We start from the raw sequence: 11,134 nt of genomic DNA on the forward strand, positions 1-11,134 counted from the left end.
TTCAAGAGCTCCCATCTCCAGTGACTTAAGGACCTTCTAAAAGGCCCCCTCTCCTTGAGGTCTGCAGACCCTCCCAGGAACACCACTCTGGAGTGTAACCCTTATGTGTTGGAATCCTGGGAAAACTTAGCCAAGCCACAGCACCAAATCTTGATTTAGTTCAGTGTTCTGACCTCACAGATAAAGATGGAAGTGGAAATGCATCTGGTGCCCAACGTTTGTGGTATGAATTCACGAAAAAGCCTCTTGCCTGTGGTCTTGCGGGCCCTACCTCAGGCCCAAGCTACACTTGGCCAGTTGTGGTGATGCTCGCTGGTTGGATTTACTGAAGAAGGCAAAGGCAGGAAGATCCCGAGTTTGAGGCCGGCCCAGGAAGCTTGCTTAGGAGAAGCTACAGCTGGCTGGGGCCTAGACATAAATGGTGGCAGTGGGACCATGGAGGCAGTGACTGCTTCTCTGAGTTGCAGGCTGCTTCTCATTATGTTGGTGATTGCAGTGATGCTGCTTACCTGGGACAAGGTGTTTACTACTGCTTGTTCAGAGAAGAATTGCCTGGACCATCATGTTACAAGAAAGCACTGGCAAAGGTCAGTTTGGAAAAGTTTAGCAAGACAAATGGTGGGGAGAAATTGCTGTGAAGACATTCTCTTTTAGGGAAGAACATTTATGGTTCCAAGAGACAAGACATTTATCAGACTGTGATTGCGCCAAACCACAGAGGCGGGGGAAAAAAAAATCTAAAGGGAACCATGACCATGCCTAACAGCAACTTTGGAATCTTCAAAAGGATGACACGATCCCACAACAATGATTCCGCATGGACTATGGTAAAGCCACTAAGCTGATTAACACCACAGAAAGATCGACTTTGGACTGCAAACTGCTTAGGACAATTTTGAGATGGCTAGCTGAGATGATCCAGCCTGACGGACTACTTGAACAAGGACAAAACAAGCTCTGCACCTTCTCATTATGCAGAGACTGAACAAATGATACAAGACTTGACAATTAACCCCAAAATTTTCTTTTCAGGGTCCCCTAAAGATGGAAGTAATTTTAAGAAAACAACGCCCACATTCCCAAGAGGTGGGATGGGAGGTTTTTGGTCATTTAATGAGTTTTGGATATTGTCATTGTTTATGATGGTTGGTTACAAGTAGTTAATTGGTCAGGGAAAAAGCTGAACAAGGAGATTAGATTCAGAGTTTTTGTTTAAAAAAAGGAAAGAAAAAAGAGAATATAGATATGAGGTAGATATGAATCTACTCTGAGAAAAAAGATAAAGAGTAATAAGATAAATAGGTAGATCACTGAATCTACTCTAAAAAGAAAAAGGGGAAGATATAAAAATGACAAAAGGTAGACTACTGAATTTATTATGAAAAGAAAAAATACTTTTAAAAAGGAACTACTTGTTTTACATAGGATATGTAATGAAAATTTTTTGTCTGAGTTTATCAAATGGTACTGGAATGGACATTGTTATATATTAATGGAGCTTTTTGTCTGAATCTGTCAAATGTTAATGGACTAGACATTGTTAATGTAATCTTGGCTATGCATATTGTATATACTTATTGGATATGATTTTTCTTGTATTAGTTATAAGCTTTTTTAATTTTAGACAAAAACAGGGGAAATGTGGTGGTATTGTGTTCCCCAAAATATTGTGCATGCTAATAAACTTATCTGGGGTCAGAGAACAGGACAGCCACAATACTAAACATAGAGGTTAGGCAGTGGTAGCACATGCCTTTAATCCCAGCACTTGGGAGGCAGAGCTAGGTGGATCTCTGAGTTCAAGGCCACATTATAAACAAACAGCCAGGCATGGTGAATCATGCCTTTAATCCCAGGGAGTGATGGGCAGAAAGAGAAAGATACATAAGGCGCGAGGACCAAAGCTAGAAGCATTTGGCTGGTTAAGCTTTTAGGCTTTGAGCAGCACAATTCAGCTGAGATTAATTTGGATGAGGACTCAGAAGCTTGCAGTCTGAGGAAACAAGACCAGCTGAGGAACTGACCAGGTGAGGAAGCTGTGGCTTGTTCTGTGTCTCTGATTTTCCAGCATTCACCCCAATACCTGGCTTCAAGTTTATTTTATTAATAAGAACTTCTAACAATTCTGCTACATCGAAGTAATTCCAAGTCACAAAGCTAGTTACTATTACAAAATTTGAAACATATTGCAGGTATGGAGTGCAAATTGTAAAAATGGCTCTGACTCTTTCCTTCCCAGCATCCACCAAGACTCAGCATCTACTTTCTTTGTCCTTAATTCTAGGCTCACTTTGTGAATTATTTTAGCCCATAGAACTTGGCAGAGATGACAGTATGACAGTTACTAGTTAAGACCTTAAGCTGCTTTGTATACTTCTCCTTTTCTTCTCTTGGAGTCTTTTCCAAGCATTTTAAGAAAATTCTGGACTAACCTACAGGATGTTTGATGACACACAGATGACCTTGGCTCACAGCCAGTCGGCCACTGAACACTCAAGGTTCCAGTGAGGTGTTGACAGTCAGCTCCAGGCAACTTATCCTGATGATGACTGTGAAATGACAACCAAGATCAGCTGAAACTTGTCCAGGTCAACCCAAACACAGGAACGCTCATTCCCGTGAAGTTCTGAGATTTGGGGCAGTTTGTTATACAGCACTAACTAGATAGAACACTAGGCCTCCTGATTCTGAATCATGGTTCTTCCTCCTACATTTCAATTCTTTCTTACCTTTCTACTTGCAGGAGCAATGTCTTCGTTTATAGAAATCCTCTTTGCTTTTGAGGAGAGGCTGGAAGACAAACCACTAAAGGTACCATGGTAGTGTGAAAGAAAACAGCCCCCAAAGGGAGTGGCACTATTAGGAAGTGTAGCCTTGTTAGAGGAAATGTATCACTGTAGAGACAGGCTTTGAGGTCTCATATATGCTCAAGCCACACCAAATGTGACAGTTCATATCCTGTTGCTTGAGGATCAAGATGTAGGGCTCTCAGCTCCTGCTCCAGCACCATGTCTGCCTGCATGCCGCCACATCTCACCTTGATGATAATGGACTAAACCTCTGAAACTGTAAGCCACCCCATTAAATGTTTTCCTGTGTAAGAGTTTCCATGGTCATGGTATCTCTCCACAGTGATAGAATCCCTAACTAGGATAGACAAGTGCTTATTAAGAACTTCTGTCTTAATTAAGGTTTCTTCTACAGTTCAGAGGTACATTATTGCCATGGTGGAGTGCATGCAGACATGGTGCTGGAGCTACATCTTGATCTCCAGGTAACAGGAAGTGAACTATGTCCCACAGTGGGCATAGCTTGAGCAGAGGCAACCTCAAAACCTGTCCCCATAGTGACACGCTTTCTTCAACAAGGCCACACCTCCTAATAGTGCCACTCTTTTTGGAGGCCATTTTCTTTCAAACCACCACATTCTGCTCCTTGACCATCATAGGCTTGTAGCCATATCATAATAGAAAACTGCACTCAGTTCAACTTCAAAAGTTCCCACAGTCTATAACAGTCTCAACTTACTTAAAAGTCTAAAGTTCAAAGTCTTTTCTGAGATTCATGCAGTCTCTTAACTGTAATTCCCTATAAAAGCAAAACCAAAAAGAAGATCACATACTTCCAACATATAATGGCACAGGATACACATTACCATTCCAAAATTTAGGCAAGGGAACATAGTGAGGAAATACTGCACCGCAGCAAAACTGAAAAACAGCTGGGCAAAACTCCAAATTCTGCATCTCCATGTCTGTTGTCAAAACACTCTTCAGATCTCCAACTCCTTTCAGCTTTGCTGACTTCAATACATGTCTCTCTTCTTGGGCTGTTTTCACTTATTATTAGAAGCTCTCCCACAACTCTTGGGGTCTCCAAGGCAATCCAGGCTTTACCTTCACAGCTTCACACAATGGCCTCTTTGGGACTCCATTTAGAACACAGGATTTACTTGGCTCCATTACACTTCTTAGCTCCCCTTCTCTCCTCAACTTGTACATTTGGTATTTTTACTTTCTCAGCTTGCTCTTTTTCATTATAGATCTTTATTAGAGTTACCACTAATAACCACACAATAGAGTCTACTATGATTGACTGTTTTGAGATTTCCTCTGCCAAAGCAATTAATCAAAAGCTCTTCAATTTAGTCTCAGGCAGACTTTTTTGGGCAAGGGCAGAAAACAGCCACATTTTCACCAAAATATCGTAAGAACAGTCTCTAGCCTACATACTAATATTCTTCTCTGAACCCTCTTGAGCCAGATCTTGCAGTTCAATTCACCCTCAGCACCACTGTCTTCCATGCGCCTCCTAGTATGATCCATTAAACAGTGCTTAAAACATTCCACTGCTTTTCTAACCCAAACTTCAACATCCAAATTCCTCCAAACAAAAGCATTGTTAGGCTTATCACAGCAATACCCCAGTCCCTGGTGCCAACTTCCATCTCAGGCCTTCTATTGCTGTGAAGAGATACCATGACCACAAACAACTCTTACAAAGGAAAACATTTAATTAGGGCTGGCTTACAGTTTCAGAGGTTTAGTCCGTTATCTTCTTGGTGGGGCATGGTGGGGCATGGTGGCATGCAGGTAGACATCGTGCTGGAGTAGGAGCTAAGAGTTCTACATCTTGATTTGCAAGCAGTGGAAGCAACTGGGCAGTGTCTTGAACATATGATTCCTCCAAACCCACCCCCACAGTGACATACTTCCTCCAACAAAGCCATACCTCCTAATAGCATTCCCTATGGAGAACATTTTCTTTCAAACCACCACAATAGAAGATAATTGATGTGATCTCTAGTGCCACTTAGAATCTTGTTTTTCTTTCTTTGTGCCTCAGGTTCCTCCATTCCAGAACCTGGCCACATGGCCAGGTTTTTCTGGGCTTTTATGATGTCAACAGCTGTTTGACAAAAGCCACTCCATGGAGAATGCTGCAGGTATTCTCAGAGAGCTGTGATAAAGTCTTAAATTAGTGCTATGCTTTTGTCTGGTGCCTGTGGCCTTTGAATGGGAATGTAAACCTCTGAGTCCAGGGATGGCTTGGTACCAGGTTTTAGATGTTCTACCTCTTTTGGATAGTCACAAGATGACATCTTCATGTAGCTATACTTCTGTTGTTTAAGACATATTCAGAAAAGGATCATTCATAGGCAGAATATCAGATATTACTAAGATGACCTGCAAGGACATCACACTCATGAAAGAGAACATTGCTTGGTACCAAGAAGACTTCTTACACTCCTCCCACCAATGGGCTCCTCTTCCCTTCTTCCATTCCACTTTTTCTTATTTTAAATAGTAAAAGAGTAGTGACATTGTCAAAATGTAAATAATATTAAAGTTCAGTGTATGTGGGATCACTCATGTGTGGGCAATTCTTTCCAGCAATCTTTTCTCTATTGTATGACAATTTGAGTGCAGTAATTCACATGGTGAGGTGTGGAGCAGCTGTTTGCTCCTGTAGTGCACATGCTTTTACCTGTTCACCATATCCAAGCAAGAGGCTAAGGATTAAAAACAGAGACAAGACAGTGGGTCATTCATTTCAGCAGAATGCCAAATGCTGTTTATTGAAGGAGGAAAAAGGCCTTAAATACAGGCTTACAGCACAGTGGGAGAACCCTGGAGGGCAGAAGTTCACTACAGATGTTTTACATATTTGCATCCTAGCTGTTTACACCAAATGTAGGATACACAAAATGGGTAAGTGTAAGTATTCAGGAGGAAGGAAATTGGCTGGGAATTGGCATAGGGAGGACGTATGGTCAAGGTCAGCAAGCAAGGCAACAGCTACTCAAGGAATGGGGGCCAGGGCCCAACAGGTCCCCACGTTTTACTAAAAAATGAGCTTCTGTCTTAGGCTGCATGGGACATCAGTGTGTCACCTTACCTGTCATAGGGAGTATCTGCCCAGGCCTCACAGGTCCCCTGTCTTAGGTGGGTGAGCGCCCCCCAGGTATTACCTGTCTCTGAATACTCATTATCATACAGGTTCAACCATGTGTGAGCTGCAGAGTTAACTGCTTCCAAAAATCTTAAAGTGGTGCTAGGCTTGCAATCTGTGTGTTTGACACAGAAAAGACCAACAGAAGTCCTAACCCACCTATAGCCAGTAGGCTAATGGCAACTGAGCCATTCCCTTCCTTAATAAGCCTTACTGCAAATTGGAGTCTTTGTAAGATGGTATTCCAAAAGCAAGTGGAATCTGAGTTTTATAAATTTTATAACTATCAAAGCCAATTGAAATGTATATTACTGCTGAATTAAATTTATCATAATTAACTATTAACTGTGGTAACTACTTTTGCTGCCAGGGTCTCCACTGCACTAGCTGTAGTAACCAACTATGAAATGGCAATCCCAGAAACAGTAGCAATGGTGGCTGCTACCACTGCAGTAGCAACAACAGCTACAGTGAAGTCAAATTCTCTTCTGGAGTGTGTGAGCATCATCTGTGTCTAACTGCCATGGTCCACTGGCATGGACACAACTCCAGGAACACGAACCACCAAGGCCCATTTTTCAAAAATATGGAACGCTTCATGAATTTGCATGTCATCCTTGCGCAGGGACCATGCTAATCTTCTCTGTATCATTCCAATTTTAGTATATGTGCACACTGCTTAATAAATAAAGCAACAAATATAATGCAAACTTCCTTGGCTTTTTCCACCCATTGATTATCTCCTCTCCTAAGTTTGGCCATATATAATTCTTATTTTTGTATTTTCATTTTCCTTTATGTGTATTGGTGTTTTGCCTGCACGTGTGTAAGTGCCCATGGAAGCCAGAAGAGGGCACTGGATTTCCTGCAACTGGATTTTCAGAGTGTTGTGAACCGCAACATAGGTGTTAGGAACCAAACCTGGGTCCAAGGGCTCTTAAATACTGGCTACCTTCCGAGCCTCAACCTAGCCCTTCTTTACCTCACATGTGTCACATTTCTACTGTACTGTGTATTGAGGATCCACATGATTTTATTTTATGGTTATAATACCACATCTGAAGCTGTACATTCCATTTGATCAATACTACTTGTGAGACTCACCCAGGAATAATCACTCATTCACTTTAAAATGCTTTCATTCTCTTTGGGTTTTTTTTTACAAAGGTCTTTTTCTGCCTTCCTGACCCCTTTCCTTATTATTTTCATCAGACTAAGTCAGTGGTTTAGCAAAAATACTCCTCCAACTTTCTCTTGGGATACAGATATTCACCTGCACATACATGTGGAGTTTTAAACAAGTTGTTTACCTCCACAGAAGAGATATGAACCTGGGCTTTAGAGCCAGGTAATCTGACTATGATGCCAGCCCCTTTGGTTAGAAGCCTGGTAACCTTAGGAAAGTGATTTCATTCATCTTTCCATACTTCGATGTACTCACCTATGAAATGAAATAGTAAAAACTGCTGTGTCAACATTGGAGAAGGTCAGGAGATATCTCCTAGGTACTCCTGAAATGATTGGGACTCTGATGTTATATGTCTGCAGCAACTCAGCATGCTGCATTTCTTTTTTATTTTGAAAGATTTTATTTTTATTTATTGATTCAAGTGCTTGAGGAGGCCAGATGGCATTGACTTCCCTGGAACCAGAGTTACACAAAGTTGTGAGTCACCTGATATGGATGCTGGAAACTGAAATTGGGTCCTCTACAAAAGCAGGAAGCACTCTTAACCACTGAGCCATTTTCTTCAGCCCCTATGGTACCCCCATGCAAATGTAGGGCTGTCTCATAAAGGGAAAACCATGTGTGCATGTAGACATACTCAAAGCCACATGCATACCATACTTCCCCATATATGAGGGCTAGTTTTCAACCTCCAAGTCCCCTTTCATTTCATATTTTTAGCTGTGCCATTGGTTGTTGTGTGCACTCTGTTCCAGTCTCTAATCAGAGTGCTGGGCTGTTGGACATATTCACTGTTTAGCTCAAGGGTTCCTAACCCACGATGAACATGCCAGTCCCTACAGCTCTCTAGAGAGAATAAAAAGGATTCATCAACTTGTATTGGAAATGCATTTTTCATTGCCCTCTGATTTTCAGAACTCCTTCAATTGCAGATGTGGACAACAAACCACTGTGCGGTTAACACAGCCACATCCGATCCCCACAGCTGTCACCAGCGGAAACTACAGAGCTATTTCCATATCTCATCACAGTTGCTGCAGCACCTCCCCATGTCCTTTTTCTCATCATGTTGTTGAAATTGTAGTAGCTGTTGAAGTTATTGCTACATTTTTTTCTTTAGAGTATTAATAAGGGTAATGTGTATTGCATACATGCTGCTCTGTCAGAAGCTTGATGTGCACAACTGCCAGGTTAGTTTGAACCATCAACTTGACCCAGCCTAGAGTAATCTGAGAGGAAAGCCTTAATTGAGGAATTGCTTAGGTCAGATTGACTTGTGGGCATGTCTGTGGGTAATTGTCTTGATTGTTAATTGATGTAGGAGGGCCTGGCCCATTGTGGGTGGCAACATCCTGTTGTGTACTAATAGGAAAGATGGCCGAGGGTAAGCTGGCTTTTGAGCCAGCGGGCAGCATCCTCCATGTTTCCTGTTGTTTCTCCTTTTCTGTGTGGTCATAGCATTTTATCCCAGCAACAGAACTGAAACTAAGACAATAATTGTGTGTCCATAGCATGTGACTAGTGGAGGATAGGAGTGTACCAGTAACATAGTCCATCTCTAAGGCCATACCAAATGACTCCTGCTTCCTTGTGTGGGCACTTCTTCCCCACCCATTGTACCACAGCTGGTGTGTGTGACAAATAGCAAAGGGCAGAATAGATGGTAGGTTTTATTAGGTTATAAAAAGATTCAGTTCCCACATCAAGTGATCTTTTATCTCCTATCTCTTGGGTGAGGGGAAGCTGGCTGCTACACCCTGAGCAGCTCTATGGAATGGCCTATGCAGAAGCCTATGTGCAGGCTTCAAACCATATGAATGAGCTTACAAGTAGATTTTCCAACCCAATGAAGTCTTGAGATGCTGGCTGTCAGCTTGCCTGAACCTCTATGAAAGACCTCCTAGTTTAACTGTTCCTACACCCTTGACTCTTAGAATATGAGCATGATAATAAATGTTTATGGTTTTAAGTTGCTAATGATGCAGTATAATTGGCTGCACAAGAGATGACCAATAGATAGACAAGGCTAAATAAAATGTTCATTTGAGTTGGTGTTTGTAGCCTGGTAGATGGGAAGCAGATTACAAAGACAGTTGGCCAAACAAGGGGAATATTTCCATACTATGCATACCTAACATGTAACACTCAAGAGGATAGTAGCTGTTATATATAAAGAGTTCCTCTAAATCAATATGATAATGAACAATTGTCCAGCAGAAAAATGGGCCTGTGACCCTGGGAAAATCACTTAATTGGTTTCTTCATTTTTAAACTTGGAGAAACTACAGCTTTCTTTTACAGGGACTAGAATGGTGCTTCACAATAGTGTAAACTGAGTTACTGTTTATTACATTAGGAAAAAGTATTTTCCAGAGAGAGTTGTAAAGCAGCCATTTTACAAAACACTTTACTCAGTCAGAGAGATGCTAGATCATTGTCCCTGTTCACGTTGCCACAGGAAGGTACTGTGGACTCTGGGGAAGGTCCTTCCTACCCCACAGACCTGCTCAGACGGCCATGATTAATCATCATGAAAAATGTCTGGTGCATCATTTGTACTCAGTTAATGCTTGATGACTGAATAAGGCTTAGAGAGAGAGAGAGAGCAAATGTGTACACATGTGGCAGAAAAACTTCAGGAAGAAGGCACAGCAAGGTGTAATGGTACCATGGAGGTATATGCTTGTCTAGATTGGAAGTGGTCATGGATGCTGAGTGATGCCTGGCTGGGTTGGGGTGGTCATGGGTGTTGTGTGATGCCTGGCTGGGTTGGGGTGGTCAGGGGTGTTGTGTGATGCTTCCCTGGGCTGCAGGTGGTCATGGATGTGGTGTGATACCTGGCTGAGTTGGGGTGGTCATGGATACTGTGTGATACCTGGCTGGATTGGGAGAAGTCAGGGGTGCTGTGCGATGCCTGGCTGGGTTGGGGGTCAGGGGTACTGTGTGATGCTTAGCTGGATTGGGGGAGGTCAGGAATGCTGTGTGATGCTTGGCTGGGTTGGGGGAAGTCAGGGATGCTGTGTGATGCCTGGTTGGGTTGGGGCAAGTCAGGGGTGCTGTGTGATGCCTGATTGGGTTGGGGCGGTCAGAGGTACTGTGTGATGCCTGGCTGGGTTGGGAGAGGTCAGGGGTGCTGTAGGTTGAAATAAAATGTGCAGAGGAGGTGCTGTCAAGAGTTAGATCACACAGGTCCTGGGGAACTCAGTCTTTTCGCTTTGCTCAACAGATAGTATCTGTGGAAGACTTTGAGCAGAAGAGGAAGGTCACTTGCATCTCTCTGGCTGCTCAGGTGAGGGGTAGTGTGGACGTGATGTCAGCAGCCCAGATGGTGATAAGTGTTCCAGTCAAGGATGCTGTGTGGTGTGGTTCTGACTGCCTTGGGGTCTTCAGGCACTGGCTTCCCCACTGCAGTCATATCTAGTCCCTTTCTCACTCAGAAGGGCCTTGCTTTTGATTGAAATGCTCCATTGTCACCATCTTTAATTCTGAACAGCGGGTAACTTTTACACTGCATTCTAGAAGTTACATACCCAGTCCTGGATATAATGAAGTTTGTGGATGGATGGATGTGAGGTGTGAAAGGAAGGGAGGTATTGTAGCCAAGGCTCTTGGCATCAGTGAGTGAAGCTTGAGATGCCATTGAGGGGAGTTTGCTATGGAAAGCAGAAAGGAGCTGAGGATGAGGGGAAGAAGATGGGGGGGTTCTGGAACATGGGGTCACTTGAGAACAACCCAACCCTAGGGTCCTCTTTGGTAGTTCTGTCCCACTGGATTTTAATCAGAAGATGTCCCTGTCCACAGTGGCATGACAACAGAAATAACAACAGCTGTGTCCTCCTTGGGGACAATGCCTGACCTCAGGGGGACTGTGCATGCAGCTGACTTATTTTTAGATTTGTCTTGTTCTTTCTCCATGGCTGTGGGGAAGTCTGGATGAAAAATTCTGAGTCTGAATGCATATGGCTAATGAAAACCTTTAATTAAGAGTTAAAG

At 42.8% G+C, this 11,134-nt stretch overlaps 1 pseudogene; it reads right to left on the bottom strand.

Moving 5' to 3' along the window:
- Positions 1 to 6,532: 6,532 nt before the first annotated feature.
- LOC118590437 lies at positions 6,533 to 6,628 on the bottom strand (annotated as a pseudogene).
- Positions 6,629 to 11,134: the final 4,506 nt, after the last annotated feature.

This window comes from Onychomys torridus, chromosome 8, assembly GCF_903995425.1.
Source record: "Onychomys torridus chromosome 8, mOncTor1.1, whole genome shotgun sequence".
Lineage (NCBI taxonomy): Eukaryota > Metazoa > Chordata > Mammalia > Rodentia > Cricetidae > Onychomys > Onychomys torridus.